The sequence below is a fragment of the Phaenicophaeus curvirostris genome, chromosome 11, assembly GCF_032191515.1.
Source record: "Phaenicophaeus curvirostris isolate KB17595 chromosome 11, BPBGC_Pcur_1.0, whole genome shotgun sequence".
NCBI lineage: Eukaryota > Metazoa > Chordata > Aves > Cuculiformes > Cuculidae > Phaenicophaeus > Phaenicophaeus curvirostris.
Genome location: NC_091402.1, coordinates 9,650,057 through 9,660,000, shown reverse-complemented (window position 1 = coordinate 9,660,000; position 9,944 = coordinate 9,650,057). Strand labels below are relative to the sequence as shown.

The window sequence follows — 9,944 nt, the reverse complement described above, 5'->3', positions numbered from 1 at the left end:
TCACATGTCCCTTCTGAGATCCTGTTGTACTTCTTACCCATATTTCCGAATGATAAAACAGCCCAGCAATAACAACAAGAAAACAGCATGAGAATTTCCAGTTGATGATGTCAATAAATTTGTAGCCCATATCCAAGCATTACTGGAATTTCTTACCATACAAAGTAATATGTGGAGCGTGTAGATGCGACTATACAAATATCCATGCACACACACATTATATGCCTTTTCAAAGATAACAGTCTGTCTTTTCTCACATTCAGTTCAACAAAATTAGTCTGAGGCTGTATTAATCCTTGTGTGTGTTACCCCTTAATTGAAGCTGCTGTGGTTCTCCATCTGGATGGCTTTGGTAGGCCATGACCATCCATGGGCCATAATGCTGGTAATTAATGCTTTGTGTGTTTAGTATCGTTGAAGCTGTTGGCTGTGGCGTGTGAAACTCTGACACTGTCCATACTGTCTCCCTTGAATCTCTCCCTGGTGGTAATCGCAGCTACCACCCCTGAGATATTTGCTGCTGAAAACTCCACACAGGTCAGAAGTCCTGGGAGTGATTTCTACTAGCTTTGTAGCTCTGCCGCTTACTTAAAAGAAGGGAAGAAATAAATACTATGCTAAATCTACATCTCTAAGAGGAGAAAGGGATGCCAGTAGCCTTTGCCAATGGCAAGGTGGTATGAAGAGGTCCATGCAACCCACATGGAGTCTGTGGCTGGAGGAGCAGGGAGAGCATGTTTTTTTTGTTGTATTGACATGATGAGACTGCAGCTGGACCGAGGGTGTCTTGTGCTGCTCAAAAGGCCCATAGCTTTGATGAGAGGTTTTGTGAAGCAGCTTGACTAATACGATAGCTGGACACATCAAAAGTGAGAGATTAGGATCTCTGTAATTTAAAGTATTTTCCTTCCTCCACTCCCTTGAGTATACTGATGTTCAGGGCTGCCAAAAAGTGCCTATAGTCTTGCCTTTTAAGTCAAAAGCGTATGAGAAGGACAGTTTTAGACATCTCTAGATGCCTGGTTTGGTGTATGGTACATAACCACGGGTACATCATGTTGCTTTAGCTGTTCCATATGCAGACATAATGCCCATTTTGTAAGTGTCTGTGTAGCTGCTTGAACACAGATTTTTATTACTGGTTGTTGGAGTCAAAATTTTGTACTGCTGTCTTCCAAACCCATATTTCATCCAGGAAACCCTTAAAGGCTTGCGAGACCATCACCTTTGCATATTTTGTCTGAGAAGTCTTGGCAGGTAGTTTCATGTGCCAAAAGCCTCATACTATGTTTTCCTAAAAATTACGTTCAAGTTGCCAAAAAATTGGTGGGAACTTGCAATTTCCGTGTTACAAGTTCACACGCCAACTGCGAAAGGAGAAAAGCCGATGTGCAAGGTTTTGCAGAACCCTCAGTATCTCCCTTCCGGCTGATCCATGTTCCCACCGGTGTGTGTGCCGACAGCCTGAGCAGGCACCGGGGCTGGCGGCTCCCTTCCAGTGTGTGGGCAGCCCGAGAGGCACAAGCAAACGGCAAGGAAGGAAAAAAAAAGGAGACCAAAATGCAAACTTAGGCTTGTGCAATAATTTTCAGCCATGCCTTGGCAGATGGGGAGTGGGGTTTGCTTGATCTTCAGAAAAATACAAGTTGGGCAATGAGAAAGGAGTCCATTACCAGCAAAGCAGGTGATGGTTTGTAAAACATTCTTTCTCTGTATTTAATGTCTTGAAGCAACAGCTATAAGAGATCACTTTGCTGCGACCCATGCTCCTCTCTCAATTATATAAAAGAAGTTTTGCACATCTTAATTTTACATGCTTAAAATACTTCAGTACTTAACTTTATTATTTAATTTTTTTAAGTCTTCGGCAGTTGCGTGTTTGACATGGTTTTGTTATCCTAGATGTTATGTTATGATCTGGCACACGGAGCATTAATTCCTTTATCAGCCCTATTTCCTTTACAGTTGTTCATTTAATTGAGCTCCTCTGTGTATTTCACAAAACAAGATGCGTTCGTTACAACTTGCAGACCTCAGATAGTGTTGTAACATGTTTCAGAAAAGCAGCACTTTTGTACATAGTTGTGGAAGTTGGGTGTTTGGTTTATTTTTCAGATGCTGGGAGGAAGCAGTAGCAGAATTCTTGCATGCATAATTGGTAGGAACTTTCCAGAAGCTCTTTATTCTAGTTATTTTCTTTTAAAGCTATGTTTACTCTAAGAATTTGGCTGAGGCAGTTGAAATATGTGGCTGCAGTGTGGAATAAAATACACTGTATGTTTTGTTACTCTCCTTGTTCTTCTTTGACTTGTGCAAACAGTTGTAATCCAAAGGAAGAGATCATACCTGTGACTGCGGTGTCATACAATCCAGTTTAGCAAATTACCCTCTTATGGTACATCCTGACATTGAATAGTCTTGTCTTGAACACAGTGTAAACAGAGTTCTTCTCTTTCACGAGCCCTTGGAGCAGGAAACCACGTGTGTTGCCTCTGCAGTGTTTGGGAGCCAGCACATCTGTGTGGCCATGCACCTGCATGTAGCTGGAGATGTTCAACTACTGTCTTTAGTGCAGATTTTGAACACACATCATGTGTTTAACAGACATTTCTGATAGTAACCAACCCCTCGTGCTGCTGGGGACTCGGCTCCGGAAAGGCCATTTCTAGAAGCACAGAGCAACCTTTACTGAGCGTGGCAGCTGTTGGTTTCTTCTCCCAAGTAACAGGGGATACGACAAGCAGAAATGGCCTCAAGTTGTGCCAAGGGAAAGCTAAACTAGATATTAGGAAATATTAATTCATGGAAAGGGTTATCAGATGTTGGAACAGGCTGCCCAGGGAAGTGCTTGAGTCACCATCCCTAGAGGTATTTAAAAGGCAGGTAGATGTGGTGTCTAGGAACATGGTTTAGAATCATAGAATCATAGAATCACCAGGTTGGAAGAGACCCACCGGATCATCGAGTCCAACCATTCGCACCAATCTCTAAACCATGCCCGTCAGTACCTCATCCACCCGCACCTTAAACACCTCCAGGGAGGGCGAGTCAACCACTTCCCTGGGCAGACCATTCCGTTGCCTAATGACCCTTTCAGTGAAGAATCTTTTCCTTATGTCGAGCCTGAACCTCCCCTGGCAGAGCTTGAGGCCATTCCCTCTTGTCCTGTCCCCTGTCACTTGGGAGAAGAGGCCAGCTAGTTGTGAACTTGGCAGTGTCAGATTTATGGTTGGATTCAATAGTCTTAAAGGTCTATACCAATGTAAACGATTCTGTGATTCTGCAGTCTTTCCACTCCAAGGCCTAACAGCTTGTTTTGGAGAGGTCATGGGTCCATAGAGCTGTTTATTGGGAAGTTCTCTGTGGCATTGGCATCATGCATGGGAAAGGCATGGGTGACTGCAGGAGTGCTCTCAATTGCCTGCAGGTGTTGGCCAAGTAAGATTGGAGAGGCTAGTTTGGTGTCTAATTGCTCCTCTCTGCTGTTGCCTCTTCATCTCCTAGCTTTCTCTGATGGTGGCTCAGAGATGGGCATTGCTCTTCAGCCATGGGTAAATGCAGAAGAGGGATTAAGAGTTTGGCTTTCTGCATCCTGACTCAAAAGTAGGCATATGTGCTTTTTTTGGTGAACAGAAACAAATCGGTTTCAACAGAGCTTTTTTAGGGAGTTTTCTCAGGCACAGGATGAAATTTTGAGGTGGAAAAAATTAACACTTTCCCCCCTCCCTCTATTGGGCCACTTCAATGAGGACCAACTGTATTTTTGGGTGCTTGGGATCCATGTGTGTCACTGCTGAGCACGTGGCTGTTGAGAAACGTGTGCGGTAGCGTGTCTCCTGCACAGAAATGTGGTGGAGCGGGATCCTTGCTCTGGACCCAGGCTGGAGCTGTTCCTAGAAGGGAAACATCAAGACAAAACTGGGAGGAAAACACCTCTTCTGTTACACGTATTCTGTTGTGGCTAATGCTAAAGCAGCATCTTGGGTACTTTCATTGTGTGTGTTAGCTTATGCACCAGCATTTATAGGCACTACGTGTAGGGTTTCTCTTCTTGCATCGTGCTGTCCTAGCTGTAATCTGATAGCCATAGCCCTTGGACAGGGCAAGGCAGAGAGACACTCTGTTTCCACAAAAGCTTAGCTCAGTGCATTTTTCTTATTGTGTTCTGGGCCTGATTCTTGAGGGGGGTCAGATGCTCTCAGTTGTGGGTATTCAGCATTTTTGCAAGCCACCCTGCTCAGAAATTGGTGGTTACGTTTTTTTTTTTAATGGGAAAAAGCATTTTTCCATTTGCTTCTCCATAAACTGAAACCACTAAAGAGCCCTTGCTTAGTTTTCCACACATAAGTGCACACTGATGGGAGCAAGAGAGGGACTGCAGGTCTTAGAAGGCTTTAAGTGTGTGAAAGCAAGGAGTCCTAATGAAAATGGTTTTGCAACTTAATTGTAGTGGGTGTGCCTTTGTTTGTGAAAAGAAATTAAAATGCTGGAGGCCAAGGTGCTTCCTCACAATAGTGACGATAGCAATATGAACTTCCCCAGCCAGTTTTGCCAAGGTGCCCAAGACCTGAGAGTCCCTGCAGGGCTTTGGCACTCTGCTCGTTGGAACCCGCCCATCCTTTCATTGCTTTGCAGAAATACTGTGTTTTGCGTGGTGGACCTTCCTTGGGCTTCCAAGTGCCCTTCCTAAAAGGTAGCTTGTTCACATCACAGCCTCTCTGCATCTGGGGAAGCCAGTGTGTGCTTTCCAGTGGTTTTGAGGTTCATTACTTGTTCCATGGATGGAGTTGCAGACCTCCATGAAACCAGTGTTAAGCCTGTTGAAAGCAAGGGACCTGCTCTTTGTGGTAGACTGTCTTGAACCTGTTCAGAGTAGTCCATGAATCCCTACAAATCTGGTGCCTGGGGCAAAACCCTCTGCTGCCTCAGCTACCCAGTGCCCCATAGAAACACGTTCCATTTTAAATAGATGCTGTTTGCAGCATCTTGGGCTTGCTGTGTGAGGATGAGAAATGTTAACAAAAATTCTTTAAATAACATCTAGTAGTGTTGAATGCACAGAATTATAAAACATTTTTATATTCTGAGTCTCATTTGCATCTTCACATTAAAAACTGTGGTTTTCTTTTCAGGGAATGGTTGCAAGATCTGATTTGTTTTGAAATCAAAGCTAAATTTGTGTTCTTGCATTCCTGTTTGCCCTTCATTTGACAAATTTTTCTTGTTCTATAAATATGGAATTGTAAACAAGGGCTAATCCTTAGCAACAACCTGGAAAGTTAACATTTCTCTCCAGCTCCTATTATAATTAATTCAGACACTCTGAATATGATGTGATTTACACACAGTATTCCTAAGGCCAGGAGGTACTAATATCTTGTTAGAGAACTGAGGAAAAGAACACGCTTTTGTGTTTGCTGTGTAACATAATTGCACTGCATTTTCTTTCATAAGAAGATGTTTAAAGATGCTTTTTGCTTTACATTTGAAAAATGGAAGTCTTCTGCTTTTGCATTTGGCTGAAATTGTCTTAAATGTGTTTTCTCTCCAGCAGCAGTCAATATTGTCAAAACGTTTTGCAGAGTACATTTTAATAGTGTGGGTTAAGACCATCATTATATTAATTTAATTCTTGGTGTAGGTAAGTTTGTAAGATGCTTCCACTTTGTCATAGAAGTTTTTCACGGTAAACATAATCTGTTTTCGCTGTGCAGAAAAGAGAGGGATAATACAGTCAACAAAAGGATAAATCCCTTGCGTTACATTGTTTAAATATGGCTTGAACAGTCTTTCTCTCATGGTCCATCCTTTTATTTTATTTATTGTCATTTAATTTTGTTTTGTTCTGTTTATATTTGTTCAGGGAGTGTTTTTGTAGTGTTAATCTATGTAAGCCCCATGCAGTTGAAAACTGCATCTCCCAGCAGGCTGTGATTAAAACATTATGAATGTGGCAAACCACAGATGCAAAAGTAAGTTTACATTTAGATTTTGTTCATAAAATATTTTATTCAAGTTTTGTAATACCTTGGTATCGTGGTCAGCATTGCCATAAAAATTCTGTGTTATATGGAATGATACAATCTGTGAAGCATTTCCCATTATGTAGACACCATGTCTTTAAATTATAGCAATTTCTTAAGATTTTAAAGCAAAATGAGCTCTTAGAAGTGTGATTAATAGCAGGGAATGAGGCTAACACTGGGTCATCAGTGGCACTCCATTACAAAAAAGGTTGGACTAATAAAAGCATCCATCTATTTGACCAATAAAGCATTTGAATGATATGCTTATAGTTTTTATCATACCGTAGTTACTTTGTACTGAATAAACTGTGATTTTACGTGCTGGAAAAGGAGCGTGGAACAGGCAGCGCAGCTGAGGTGAGAGCAGTTGTCTCAAGTAGGGAAATATCTGGACTTTTATGTGAAGCTTGATGTTTTCAGAAGCCTTCAGGTTGCGGTGTCTAAATTTTTGAAGCTGCTGTGAAATATCTAAATCCCCCGTGACCCGTGCCTGCCTGCCCACAGTCGTTCAGTGAGGCTGGCCCTCGCTGTCCTGCAGGGAGGGGAGAAAGGAGGGTATTGTGTATAATCATTAATTCAGAGTTAAGTCCCCGGCAGCCCCAGACATCAGAAATATTCTGCTGAAGCACAGGAAATGGGGCAGCACTTCTGTTTTCCTGGTGTGCGGACGCCAACCCCGTCCTCCAGTTGCACCTTTCATCCTGCCTGCTATTATGCTGTCAACCTGATGTATTCAAAAATATGAGGTTTCCTGAACAATACTGCATTTGGGTTTTATTTAAATACTTGTCATATTAGTAGGTTGTACTGATTTCATGGGTTTGAACCTTTTCTTTTTTTTTTTTTTTGAACTACAACAAAAGGCTAAATATTTTCTGAAAAAGAAAGCCAGCCATGTATGTCTAGGATTGTGTGCTGAAGAAAAGTACCAAATATTCTAAAACTTGTGAAAAAAAATGACAAGGGGAGAGGCCAGCTGTGACCTTGGATACTTCATGTATTCAGAAGTAGGTGTTTGGCAGTGGTGCTGGTGCTCATTAGAAGGTGGTGGTGAACCTGGCAGGGGCCACAGGGCAGCTGAGAGAAAAAAGGACCTGTGGTACAGACCAGATCTACATCCTCTACCCCGTCCAACTACTGCAAGGTCTCAAAGAGCTTATTTTGCGTAGGAGAGAGATGAAGAGACTTCTGTAGGTCACACACAGGGATTGTGTCAGTGTAGGAATGTAACCTGGAGCCCTGGATTAACCCCTACCAGTAAGACCATCCATCTTGTCTCCATGTATTTCAGATCTTTCCTGAAATCCACATTCTGGATAGAGAAGTCACAGAAACCTTCTTGGAGGAGTATTGGGTGACTTCTTGAGCCTTACAGGGATTAGAGATGGGAAAGGAAAGCATTCTGGAAGGAAGCAAACCCTGGGAACTTTGGTGTTTTGGTCACTATGAGGACTAATGACACAGTGCCTTGGTGCCAAGAGATGGACATCGGGTGGAGAGCAGTTGGGGGCTAGAGGCTTCAGTTGTGAGAACACAACCTTGAAGGGGCTTCTGGCTCCCCTTGAGATAACAAAAAGAAGCTGGGGAGATCTTCAGCAACTGGAGAATGGTGATGAGAGGCAGAAGGAAGAGGATTGAGGATGGGAGAGAGAAAGTAGGAAGAAGAGGGCTGAACCATGCCTTCCCACTTCAGCCTCATGTGTTGCTGCATACAGGGAGCTGATGGGGGCATGGATGTATATGTATAGAATCACCCATGTACGTGATTGTGCTGGGCAGATTACGTTGTGTAGAAAGCTGCCACTTTGCTTGTTTTTTGTAGGGAAGAAATGAAAATTTTGAATCCCACCTTTCGCAGTTGCTGTTCTCTTTCAAAAATGTAAATAGATCTTTTCCATCAGTGGTTTGGCCGGTAAATCTTGTTTTATAAAATGCTTTCAAGTGTTTTCAACTCCTTTCTTTACCCTTTGTTAGAACAGATGCACAGCTATGTATTTTCCCCTGCTGCATGTTGTCTTGAGGTTGCACAGCAAGACTGCAAAGGCTTTTTGTTTGTTATTGTTGAAGAGGAGGAAAAAACCCTCAATCCACAGAAGAGTTAACAGGATTTCGCTTGATCTGCTCGTTTATGCAATGAGTAATGTGAGGTTGGTAACAGCAAATTGTTGTTTATAAGCAAACATGGCACTGTGTAAACAAGAAGGCCTGGTCCCCAACTGGTTTGATTTCATGGTGGTCAGCAGCTGATGTATGTAACGTACAACCTTTCTGCTTCTCGAAATGTCAGAAGAATGACTATTTGTTTGTCTTGAGTTCTTCCCAGCTGTTTACTCTGTAATGCATTTGCCTCAACCTTGATTCCCTAAGAGTGGCCCCTTTCTCCTCCCTGCTCTGTTTACATTAGTCCTGCCCCGAGTGTCACCTATGAAATCTGTTGATTATTCCACCTGGTTAATGTTAAATTGCTCTTGCAAGATGATGTGTTTGTTCATAAACACAAATGCTGGGCCCCTTGTTTACTGTACCCATGGCAGCAATCAGTTATTAAACAAATATTGCTTTGTTTGCGGGTGTGAGCAGCAGTTTATCCTGCAAGGTCTGGAAAAAAACCTTTAAATGCTGGGATTTTGATAAAGGAGAAAAAGGGGAGCTTGTCCCTGGAATGTGGCTGAAACTCACTTCGGTTTGCTTTGCTTATCTTTAACTTGGGTGAAGGGGCTAGAAAGATTAGCAAGTTGTTTGGTTTTTCCAAGAGATTTCCTTAGTGTAATGATATCTATCCAGTTGTTTGCTTTTTTCAGAAGGGAGAGAGCACTCCTGCAAGACGACTAGCACAGCAGTAGACGGCTGATGGCTAGAAAATCCTGCATGGAGCAAACAAGGAGTTAGAAGGTCTAGGACAAAGATATAGGGCTATGAACCAGGTAATCACCCCAAAAGTACAGCCTTGCATTCTGTGTTAGTGTTTGGTTGGGGGGTTTTTTGTTTTCCATCTTTTCTTGTAGCTGAATTTAATTGATGCATGTGCCCTTGATAGAGTTGGAAAAGGCAAACCTTTCAGTTTTATTTCCGAGGAGATCTGAGGAAACTTTCTGTTTTAGAAACAGAACCGTTTGAATGGAGAGAAAATACCAAATTTAAAAACGCGCTCTGTCACTCCTCCTCCTGTGAGTGAGATGACAGAGCTGCTTTTCTTCTTTTTATACTGGAAGACTGCATTTACATTTGCTAATTTCTGTATGCTGGCTGTTTGCTCTTTGGTTTCTGGGAGTCCTAATTAGAGAGCACCATCCTGGTAGTTGTTGCTTTTGGGTTGTTTTGCAAATGAGCAAGAAAAACTCGCTCACACTGTCTTTGTTTTTCAAAATTATTGTTTGTTACTGTTTCTGAATGGGGCTTGGATTTCAAATGCTAGGCAGGACCTGTTAGCACTAACAGTAGATTGTTAGGGCTTCACACACAAAGGGAGTAGAACCTTTTAGGGTGACCTTGAGAAAGAAATGTTAACTCTTTTTGTATGAAGCTGGTGTCTTGTTCCTTTGGATGTGAATTAATCTGTTAAAATATCTTGAATATACGTTTATAAGAAACTTTTGAAGTATAAAATTAAATAGTTGTCCATTTCATCAGCTGGAAAAGCAAGCAACAAAATATGCATAAAAATGTGATTTATTGTATTCACTGGCTTGCTCCAGTGGTCCAAACATATTGTTCACTTGGGCTACTGGAGCAGTGTTGGGGCTGGAGGGGAAGCGGGAGGTACCTGGAGTGTGTAAGTGGACAAGCCGGTCATTAATTGACTCGTGTTAGTGCAATGAATCAAACCTTCATTGCATTGAACTGAGTGAAAATAATGAAGTCAAAATTGTATTGTGCAGAAGTATTGCAAAGTTACACCTGACTTTGAGGTGGTTTTTC

The 9,944-nt window shown here is 42.2% G+C and overlaps 1 protein-coding gene across 5 annotated transcripts in view; it reads left to right on the top strand.

The window, feature by feature from the left end:
• FOXP1 (forkhead box P1) overlaps positions 1 to 9,944 on the top strand; it is a 387,025-nt gene that overhangs the window by 201,109 nt on the left and 175,972 nt on the right. Inside the window, exon 1 of one of the 5 annotated variants that reach the window (XM_069866024.1) lies at positions 8,932 to 8,950. The exons of the other annotated variants lie outside the window; for them this stretch is intronic. The gene's annotated coding sequence lies outside the window, so the exon portion shown is untranslated. Of the gene's footprint in view, positions 1 to 8,931; positions 8,951 to 9,944 lie in introns of those variants that run through there. 5 annotated transcript variants of the gene reach the window in all.